The 11,385-nt window shown below is 40.6% G+C and overlaps 1 pseudogene; it reads left to right on the forward strand.

Annotated features, from left to right (window-relative positions):
- Positions 1-825: 825 nt before the first annotated feature.
- Positions 826-8,474, forward strand: LOC118499368 (annotated as a pseudogene).
- The last annotated feature ends 2,911 nt before the right edge of the window (positions 8,475-11,385 follow it).

Raw genomic sequence — 11,385 nt, forward strand, 5'->3', positions numbered from 1 at the left:
AAATAAATAAATAAATAAATAAATCTTTAAAAACATTAAAGGCAATATAATGGTCTTATAACCCCTTAAAAAAAGAAAAACCTAGAGATAAAAATGCATGTTAAAAGTTAGAATACAATGCATAGCTTTGAAACCAACAAAGGAGAAAAGAATATAGAGAACTTCATCAGTCCCAAAAGTAAAAAGAAGAAAAAAAGTAAAAAGCAAGAGAGCAATAGTAAAGACAAGACCCAAATTAGATGGTAGAAATTAATCCAAATATACCAGGATCACTATATAAGTTAATTGGATAGAACTCATTTACTAAAACATCAAAAATATCCCACTTGATTAACAAGCAAATAAACAAACAAAACTATATCTAGTTCAAGAGGCACAATTAAAACCATCCAAAAAATTGAAAATAAAAGGAAAAAATAACAATTAAATACAAATGAAAAGAGAGAGTATGCAGAAGAGTATTTAATGTGATTAATAGCAAGCAAATGGAATTTAAGATTAAAAACATCATTTGGGATAAAAAATAAAACTCTTAGGTTAAAAAGAATAATTTACTAGAAGATAGGACAATCAAGAACCAAACAAGGATGGTTAACCAAATCACAATCAGAAGGGAAGATCTTAACACCCCTTTAACTAATAGATCAAGCTGACCAAAAGAAATGAAATTAGTGAGCTTAACTGAATTGATATATGACAGAGGGGACAGAGCTTCCATCCTGGCAGGCCACAAGATATTGATCCCTGTAAGCCATACATCATCAATCAGGGTCTGGGTCACTGAAATCTGTGCACTGTGACTGACTGGCTACATTAACACTAATCATGAGAGAATGTGAGAAGAATGAGGACTCTCTTGTATTGCTGGTGGGAGCTGAAATTATTGCAGACATTTTGAAAAGGTATTTTGCCTTATCAAGGTTGAAGATATGCATACCCAGCAATTCTACTTGTAGGTAGATACCATAGAGAAACTTTTATGTATATGTGCAAGTGAATATGAACAAGAACATTTCTTATAGCATTTTTTGAACCTTGGAAAAACTGGAAGTAACTTAAATGTGCATCAACAGGAAAATAGCCCTGGCTGACGTGGCTCAGTGGATTGAGTGTTGGCCTGTGAACCACAGGGTGGCCAGTTTGGTTCCCAGTCCGGGCATATGCCCTGGTTGTGGACCATGTCCTCAGTAGGGGGCACTTAAGAGGTGACCACACATTGATGTTTCTCCTTCCCTTTCTCTCTGTAAAAATAAATAATAAATTAAAAAATATTAAAAAACAGGAAAATAGGTTTACTAAAATGAAATTCCAGATAGTTAAAATAAATGATCTAGAATTACCATATTGACATGAGAAAATATATATTATAAAAAGGAGAAAAAGGAGGTCACAGAGGAGTAAGTAGAGTATGATAACATTTAAAACTTAAAACATGCATGCACAGTAATAGTATATGTCATTTATGGATACATATTGTTATGGTAAAAATATGTGAAAATGCATGGGAGTGATATACAACATTTGTAGAATGACTTCCCAAGAAAGGGAGAAGGAAGCTTCTAATACTTTAAAATAAATATAACTATAGAGTGATGACTTATAAAGGAATACCAAATTCTATAAATCCACTTCTAGAATACAAGTAGGCTTACTTATGTAAAGTTTATACAAGTCTAAGAAAACAGCCTGTAGTCACCGGAATGCCACATGAAGGTGTCTGCTGTCAGTTTTTGGAATTGCTGCAGATCTATCAACAAGGCAATAATCTACTGTGTTTTGACTTGTGTAATGTGCACCCATGTTTTTGTGAGCATCAGACATGGGGTTAAGCACAATATTATACCCATTATGTGCAATCATTATACCCGTGTATAATGTTCATCCTTATTCTTCCTTCAAAAATTTCAGCAAAAAAGTGCACATTATACACGGCAAAATATGGTATATTCCTCGGGAAACCTGGCAAATGGGAACCACGTGTTGCTTTTAGCTGAGTTGTCCTTCATTTTATTTGTGGTTTATAAATAGTACACTTGTGTTAAATCAGGTTTGCCTGGCTTAGGTAGAATTAATCAGTCAACAGTTACACCCTTACTAAATATTATATCTTCAAAGTTCTGTAGAAAGTTCAAAATACATATAAAATACTTTCTCAATATTCAACTTAAAATGTAATTTATAGGCAAGACAAACAGAGAATAATACAAAACTATTATGTGGGCTAACTTGTACGCCATGTGTTGTAAGAATGTAGGAAAGCTGGAGTTCAGGATGAGCTCTGACAGCAGTTGATAAAGCTCTGGGAAGTGAAATCTGAGCTGGGCTTTTTCAAGTGAGGAAAATTTACTCTGGTGCAGAGATGGAATTTAAAAGTAAGACTTTTCTTGGGCTGTGCTCTTGTTCCAGATTTGAAGAAGGGTCGTTTCCATCAACTATTGCCACTGGATTTAAAAGCAGCTCAACTCCTAAACATTGGTCCTGTGGGGACGTTGGGTACAGTAACCTAGTGCTCAGCTCTCTCCCTACCCCTTTACTAGGGGTGATTCTTTACTAGGTTGAAAACCGAAATGACAGCAAGGATCATGCCATCCCTCTTTCTGTGCCCCTCAGAGTATGAGGTAATTTGTGGCAAGGAGCAGAGACTCATTCAATCATGCAAAAGTAAAAACAAGAGTTTATTGAACTCGTACTCAGACTTAATAGACATGAATAGCCAGGATTCAAAGGGCCTGTGAATTAGAAAGTCAGGATTAATGCCCTGACTGGTGTGGCTCAGTGGATTGAGCCTGGGGCTGTGAACCAAAGGGTCCCTGGTTTGATTTCCAATCAGGGCACATGCCTGGGTTGCGGGCCAGGTCCCCAGTTGGGGCACATGAGAGACAACCACACATTGATGTTTATTTCCCTCTCTTTCTCCTTCCCTTCCCCTCTCTCTAAAAATTAATAAATAAAATCTTAAAAAAAAGAAAGTCAGGCTTGAAATCTATTCTCTCTGCCTTTCCCATTTCTTTCTTCCTTTTATTTTCCTGTCTTTGTTTTTTTTTTGTTGTCAGACTCCCTTTGTTCATTCATCTTGAACTTGTCTCAAAATGGCAGCCCTGAGCTATCAAAACTTTTGATGAACGTACCTTTTGTTTTTGCAATTCTATTTCTTAGAATTTACACCATAGATATATTCACACAAGTGTGCAAAATGAAATGTGGAAAAAGATCTTTGGGAAAAAAACCCAGAAGCAGTCTAAATGTCCATCAATAGGGATTATTTAAATAAATTATGTTATATTTATTCATTGATATATGTAGTAGATATTACTAGTGCTTACCAATATTTCTTGACCCCTCTCCTTCTGAGTGCATGGAAGGAATGCTCTTCCTTGCTCCTTTGAGGCTGGGCAAGCTGATGTGATTTCCTGAAATCTGAGGTCCAGGTGAGATGCTCCGTGCTTTCTTCTGGTGCAGCAATTGCAGAAACATACATTGGGAGGGAGAGTCACAAGACAAACAGCGAGAGCACTGAGCCTTCAGGGAGGACAGCAGACTTCACGGACACAATAAACTTGTAGTGTAAACCCACTGAGAATCTGGTGTTGTTCGTTATCATAGAATAACCTAGATCATTCTGACTGGTACATTATAGTATATTGTGCAGCCAATAAAATGAATGAAATAGATATATATGTACTTTCTGGTAAATGGAAAATGTCCAACATGTAGGAAAGGACATATAAGATAAAGGACATAATTTTATGTAGAATTATTTGATTTGTGATTTTATAAAAATATTATCTATTGAAAAAGAAAGACTGAGGAACTCTTCCAGATTAAAGGAGACTAAAAAGGCATGACAACTAAATGCAAGGTATGGTCTTGGATTAGATCTGGAGCAAAAAAAATATTATTATTTTGCTATAAAAGACATTAGTAGGATAATTAGTGAAATTTGAATGAAGTCTATTGATTAAATAATAATATTATATTAATGTTAATTTTTTGTTTTTTATAATTATGCTATACTTATAAGGAAAAATGTCCTTGTTTTTACACACTGACATACTTAGTGGTAAAGGATGTCATATTTGTAATCCAATTTCAAATTGTTCAGAAAACATGTATATATATGTACATGTAAAGCAAAAGAAAGAAGATAAAGCAAATGTGCCACAATGTTAATGTTTGAGAAGTTGGGTGAAGGGGCTGTGATTTTTTTGTGCTATTTTTATAATTTTTTGTGTCTGAAATTATTTCAAAACAAAAAGCCAGAAATATCCCTTTATGTGTATTATATATGCTTGCATATGCTTAGAATTTTTAAAAAAGATTTTATTTATTTATTTTTAGAGAGGGAAAAGGAGAAAGAGGGAAACATCAATGTGTGGCTGCCTCTTGAGTGCCCCCTACTGGGGACCTGGACCACAACCCAGGCATGGGTCCTTACTGGGAATTGAACCTGTGACCCTTTGGTTCTCAGGTGGATGCTTAATCCACTGAGCCACATCAGCCAAGGCTGCTTAGAAATTTTTAAGCTATGTAATATAGTTATCGCTGAGTAGGTAGATGAGTAGATGAAACTGGAGTTCCGAGGTTAAAGGGAGACTTTTACTTTTCTTTGGGTATGTTTTATTCCATTGGAATTCTTCAGAGATAATCAGTGTTTGTTGTTTTCAGACACAGGTAATGTGTATGGCAGGAATAGATAAAATTATGAAGATGAAAATTAAAAACCTAGCAATAACTTTTATCAAGATGCACTCAGTGGCTAATAACTTGTATGGCTAGTGGCAAAAGAGGTCAGTATAAGTGAAGACATGCTCATGCTGTACATTTGGAATTATGAATTCAATACAGTCCATTGGGGAAACAAACAAAATAAAAAATTGCATATCTTTGCCCCAGTAATCTCACTCCTGGGAGTTCTTAGAAATAAAGACACCAGTACATAAGAACAAGCATAAAGGGCTTTTACTGAAGCACTTACTGTAGGGACAAAAATTTGGAAGGAAAGTGTATGCTCATCAACAGGGAAATAATTAACTAAATTAAGGTATATCCACATCATAGAATATTAAGCAACACTGAATATTACATATTTAAAGGAATGAGTCAGCTGTCTATCAGTTGACTAGGAGAGATTTCCATGATGCATTTTTACAAAGAAAGGAAATACAGAGAATTTTATAAGCCTCCTTTTATTTTGTAAAACAAGTAGGAGGAAATGTCCATATATGTATATGTTTATCTAATTAGGAGACCAGAGAGAAGGTGTGCAAGGATACACACAAGTTGTTAATTTGCCCAGAGTAGAGAAAAAGGGTCATTGGGGAGAAGGGAAGAGAGAGGAGGTAAGCAAGATGGAGATAGAAGCAGGGCAAGGGACGTAAGCAATAATTTATTCAGCACCTCAGAATAAGCTTATCACCTGCCTCTACAGAGTGGGCTGATGCTTTGCAAATAAAACTTTAAATTTTTGAAAACTAACATATGTTTTTGTATAGCTTTTATGGAGCTCTGGCGGCATGGGTGTTTTACATAAATTAGGGCTGCGTGCTGTACATTCCAAGTTTAGCACTGCAAATTCTCTTCTGTAGAAAATTAAATAAACAGACTTTAATGTATGTATTGAAACGAAGGCAAAACACCAGTTCTTTTTGTTAGGTCGGAGTCGCTCAAGAAACTAGACAGATGCAGCGGGCTAAGGAGCAGGGTTTATTAGTGGGGAAAAAGAGAAAGTGGAGCCAACCAAGGGAAGTTTAGATTCATGGGGGGAAGTGGGGCCAACCTAGGGAGGTCGGGGGGCCAACAAGGGAGGTTAAGACCGGCTCAGTTGTTCTTAGGGCAGGGTTTTTAAGCACAAAACCCCGTGAAGGGTAACGGGTTGGGGTGTCAGAGTCTGATTGGCTAGAGCTGGTTGCTGGGTGCCATTTCTGCTGACCATTGTTCCTGATGCATCTCGTCAGGCTCAAGTTAAAGCTGCATCCTGTTATGCTGGATAGGCCGACCCCAGACCCCAATCTTAGCCGGGTATCTCTTTGTCTTGGGTAGGGTTGGCAGGCTATTTCCCAGGCAGGCATTTTCCCAAGCTACAGTTTCCCACGGTACAGTTTTCCCGCCTGGTGATTTTCCATTCCTCCTAGGCCTACCTAGGTCTGTCGCTTTTGAAACCTGGAGGTCTGCCTGCTGGTCATTATTTGCCATTCTTTCCCCCAAAATACCTCTGAAGAAATAGCACTCAAAAGCCAGAGGTAGATAATCTTTAAGACATATAATTTTTCCCTGGCTGGTGTGGCTCAGTGGGTTGAGTGGAGCTGAGGCGTGTGAGAGGCATCCAATTTATGTTTCTCTCCCTCTCTTTCTTCCTCCCTTCCCCTCTCTCTAGAAATGAATAAATAAAATCTTTTTTAAAAAAGACAATTTGGGAAACTGTAAATTTATCATTCACCATATCCCATTGTCATGAAAATAATGATATATATGAATAAATGCAAGAAAATTAATCCATTATTGCATGTTAATAGTATTATTGCTTGGACTTTTTAAGCATAAAAGCCGCATACATCACTTATTCCCAAAGTGATTTGCATGAACGCATTTCTGCATTGATTTGCATGAAGTTTTCATACTAAAAGTTAGGAAAATTCACTTTTAGAAAGTTTTTTTAATAGTGAAAACAATGAAGCTCTTTTAAGTAGTAAAATACAGGGCATTTAATTTTTGCGGACTTCTCTGGGCTGAGCAGCCGCCCGGCCTGGGGCCCGGGGCCTCTGGCTTAGCCAACTGCCACGGGCTCCGTGTCAGACAAGCAGGGTGCTTGTGGCTGCGCAAGGCGCCGGAGGAGGCGCGCGAGGAGGCGCCCGAGGACTCGGCCCGGAGGCAGAGGAGGCGCGCGAGGAGGCGCCCGAGGACTCGGCCCGGAGGCAGAGAAGCCGCAGCCGCTGCACGGTGGCGGTAGCTGTGAGAAACCCGTTTTCACGGGTTTCTGCTTCCTCCGTCACCTCCCTCGCCCGGGTTGCGCTCTACCCACCGGTGGATGTCTTCGTGCACTAGGGTAAGCTGCACAGGGAGTGCTTCCGGAGCCTGAAAGAGGGTGAGGCAGTGGAGTCCACTTAGAAATAGTCGACCTGGGTGGGGCCTGGAATCTATCCGAGTCACCGGCCCTGGTGGGGTGTCCTGTATTGGGAGGGAGAGTCTTCAGATAGAAAAGAACCTGCGGCAGCGCAGATCAAAGGGAGACAGGTGCTACAACTGTGGAGGTCATGCCAAGCTGCCACCCCAGCCTAAGAAGTACCATTCTGCCAGAGCACCAGCCATATGGTGGCATCATGTCCACTGAAGGCCCAGCAGGCCCCAGCTCACAGGGAAAGCCAGCCTACTCTTGGCTCCCAGATGCCCAGAATTGAGCCACAGTGGGTGGGTGCGATCCTTCTGTGATCAGCAAGTTCCAAGGAGCAGGCACCAATCAACAGATTGGAGAAAGTGGGGACAGAGTGGGTAGGGGACAACTGGTACTGCCCTGTATTCAGGCCAGGTTCCACATCATCACCCCCTCTTCCCTCTTGTGGGAGGCTGGGTTCTGAGGGTGTGGGGTGAGGCAAAATAAGTCCAACCAGATCTATCCAAATGCATGTAAGGGCTTTGGGGGGAAATCTCTCCCGACGTGCTTTGAATCTCCACCCACAGAATCTCCAGCTTTTGAAAGTGACCTGAATAGGGAAGTAGTTTTCCTTTTAAAGAAAGATATGTAATAATATTTCCCCTGCCAGAGTGAAAGGATTAGCATGAGACTAGATTGATGAACCCAGCCCCCAGATGGCTGTGTTCTGTGAGAGGGAATCTCTCGGGTATGGCAGAGTTTTTCCACATCTTATTTCCTTATCACTCACTCTTGGAATATGGTGCTGAGAATTGCCCCAAGTAGTGGGTTGTGACAGTAGGCAAAAGGGATAGTTGGGGAACAGCTGCAGACCTGCTGCTCCTAAGCTCACTCCCACCCCATTTCTGGGCCAATATAGTTTTATTTGATCCTGTGAGTAACGAACGGCACCTTGGGGCCCACTTTCTCCAGAATGCTAAGTACTAGCCTGTGTGCAGATGACATATCTTGTGCATTTTAACTTTTTGGGGTGACATAAATATTTTGCTTTTGTACTTTGTGTACTTTAATCTACGTCCCTCATTTGTGCACTATGTTCTCAGGTACATGAGCAATCTCAGGGGGAAGTGGGCCACAGCGCTGGGTCTGCATGGCAGGAATGCTTTTCATGTTGTTTGACCATCAGGGAGAACAGCTGTTTTGAGCTTATAGCCGCTATAATACAGCACATTGAACTACCTCATTTTTGCCAATTAGAGCTGCCTTTTCTGCCATAGTGTCCTCTTGAAACCCTTTCACCTTCAATGTTTCCTGGTAGACTAGATTCTTTTAAGCTATACTTTATTTTATTTTATCCTCACCCAAGGACCCAGGGATAGTTTATTGATTTTTTTTTTTGAGAGAAGGAAAGGGAGGAAGAGAGGGAGAGATGCATCTATGTAAGAGAGAAACATCACTTGGTTGCCTTTTGTACACGTCCCAACTGGGGACCGAACCTGCAACCTAGGAGTAGGCCCTGACCAGAAATCGAACCCCTGACCTTTCTGTTTGTGGGAGGATACCCAACCAACTGAGCAACACAGGCCAGTGCTGGAAGATGGGATTTTAACTGGGTAGCCCCATTACTTGATCTTCCTCTACTGGAAGATTGGAAATCAGTCTGAACAGGAGCAGGTGGTTGGTACAGAGGTTAGGAGAGCCTGGGCTAGGTGAAAGGTGCAGAGGGGAAGCCAAGATTTGGGTGAGGGGTGTCTATAGATATGGAACCAAGGATTCCTGTTCAGACCTCTAATCTCAGGGCCTGGGACTCCCATTACATACCAGATCCATCCCACACTGGGTTGCACTAGGCCTGCCATGCATAACAAGAGGTGTGTGTGTGTGTGTGTGTGTGTGTGTGTGAGAAAAATATGAGTTGGTAAAAACAGGTTTTAAGAACAATACCTCTCTACCTGTTTGACCTGCCCAGGAGTGGATATAAGAAGTTATGACTAGAGCCCTGGCTGGCGTAGCTCAACGGAATGAGCGCGGGCTGCGAACCAGTGTCGCAGATTCGATTCCCAGTCAGGGCACATGCCTGGGTTGCAGGCCATGGCCCCCAGCAACCGCACATTGATGTTTCTCTCTCTCTCTCTCTCTCTTTCTCCCTCCCTTCCCTCTCTAAAAATAAATAAATAAAATCTTTAAAAAAAGAAGTTATGACTAAGTTCCTTAACCTTTAAAAAATTGTTTTAAATAACGGCTGTCTTTTTTTAATCCTCACCCAAGGATATGTTTATTGAATTATTTTATTTTATTTAAGTATATTTGATTGATTGATTATGCTATTACAGGTATCCCAATTTTTTCCCCCTTTGCTCCCTTCTACCCAGTACCTCCCTTCCCTCCAGCAATCCCCCCCTTAGTTCATGTCCATGGATCATGCATATAATTCTTTGGCTTCTCCATTTCCTATACTGTTCTTAACATGCCCCTATTTTGTACCTATCAACTAAGTTTCTTTTATTTATTTTTTAAAAATTTTTAAAAATTCTCTCTTTAAAATATTTTATTTATTTATTTTTAGAGATGGTAAGGGAGGGAGAAAGAGAGAGAGAGAAACATCAATGTGTGGTTGTCTCTCATGTGGCCCCCACTGGGGACCTGCCTGCAACCCAGGCATGTGCCCTGACTGGGAATTGAACCTGCGATGCTTTGGTTTGCAGCTCACGCTCAATTCACTGAGCTACGCTAGCCAGGGCCCTTCTTTTATTTTCTGAGTGGGGATAGAAGCTACAACCTTTTGGTTTATAGGACTATGCTCTAACCAGCTGAGCCACCTGGCCAGGGCATTAACCTTTACAAATTCTTTGTTTTTCCTCCTTGGCTTTCATAGAGACCATGGTGATGACTTTTTTGTGGTGTCCAGAGTCAGTGTCCTGTCCTGCTGCAATAGGGATTAGTGTCATAGTAGCTAAAGGAGAAAAGCAGGTTTTATTTACATGCTGTGAGGTCACTGAAAACCTACCTCTCCATTGAAGCAAATGCCATAGAATGCACTGGGTGATCCTGGGTTCTTGTTTTCCCCAGTTGCTGCCCTCTCTAGTTCCTGTGTTTGTCTGGGCTTTGCAGGACTTCGCAGGGAGCTGATTTGGTGATTGCTAAGTAGCTTAGTTTGTGTAAATGTGTTGATCTTTCTCCATGTTCTTTTGAGGTTTTACTGTTTACAAACTTCTTTTTGTATTCAGAAAAAGAACCAAAGCATCTTTGACCAAATAGTCTGCGCCAGGCAAAAAGTACCTGAGACATAAGCTTGCGGACCCCTTTTCTTGAAGTGGGGTCTTGAATCATCCTTTGTTTCCTCTTCTCATTTCCTATTCTGGACCAAATCTTCTGTCCTAAAAACTTGACTCGTACCCTATCTCCTCTTCTATCCACACCCCTCAAAGCCCACACACCCGCACACACATACATTTAATGTGTGGGGTGTCATCCCATCCATCTCTTAAATGATTCTACAAAAGTCCTAATGAAGCTAAGAATACTCCATCCCTTCTTCCCAGTATCCCGAGACAAGACCGTCTCTTGATATGGGATTCATGCCAGACACTTAGATTGTTGTATTTTAATCTCTAACCCTAGGGTAGAGAGAAACAATAAGGGGGCCTTTCATTTTAAAAGTGAAGTTGGGAGACCAAGAAAGGGAAGATAAATGTGTATCCAAGTCACTCAAGAGCTTTTATGCAGATTCAAAAAACTTATGTCAAATAGTCACAAGACAGTTTAGTAGGAGACAGATGAATGTAGCTCTATGTTTGCTGCTAGAAACCAAAGCTTTGTGTGAAATCTTGAATTTATGGGGCAGGAATGTGGCAGGGTAGGAAAGCATGTGCCTGCTGTTCTTTCCCTGAATCCTTCTCCTCGTTTCTGAACTGCAGGAGACTGAGCACCCTTGGGCTTTGGCGACCTCCATCACTGGGGACTGTTTATTTGATGGTTGATTTTGCTGTGCCAGGTACTTCTACTTGCTATCTGTCATTTTGTAAAACACATGCTAACTCTTTCCCTTCCCCTCCTTGTCCCCTCCTTGTCCTGGGAAAATAAAATGAGTGAATAAGGACTTAAAAACAACTCTCTCAATAAGAATGTCTATATGAGCGATGAAGTATAATGAAGTTTAATGTTCTTCCTGGACATGTGCATTCTTTTTTTAAAATATGTTTTATTGATTATGCTATTACAGTTGCCCCATTCCCCCCCTTTATTTTCATCCACCCTACACACCTCTTCCCACCCACATTCCCTCCTTTAGTTCATGT

The sequence above is a fragment of the Phyllostomus discolor genome, chromosome 3 (assembly GCF_004126475.2).
Source record: "Phyllostomus discolor isolate MPI-MPIP mPhyDis1 chromosome 3, mPhyDis1.pri.v3, whole genome shotgun sequence".
NCBI lineage: Eukaryota > Metazoa > Chordata > Mammalia > Chiroptera > Phyllostomidae > Phyllostomus > Phyllostomus discolor.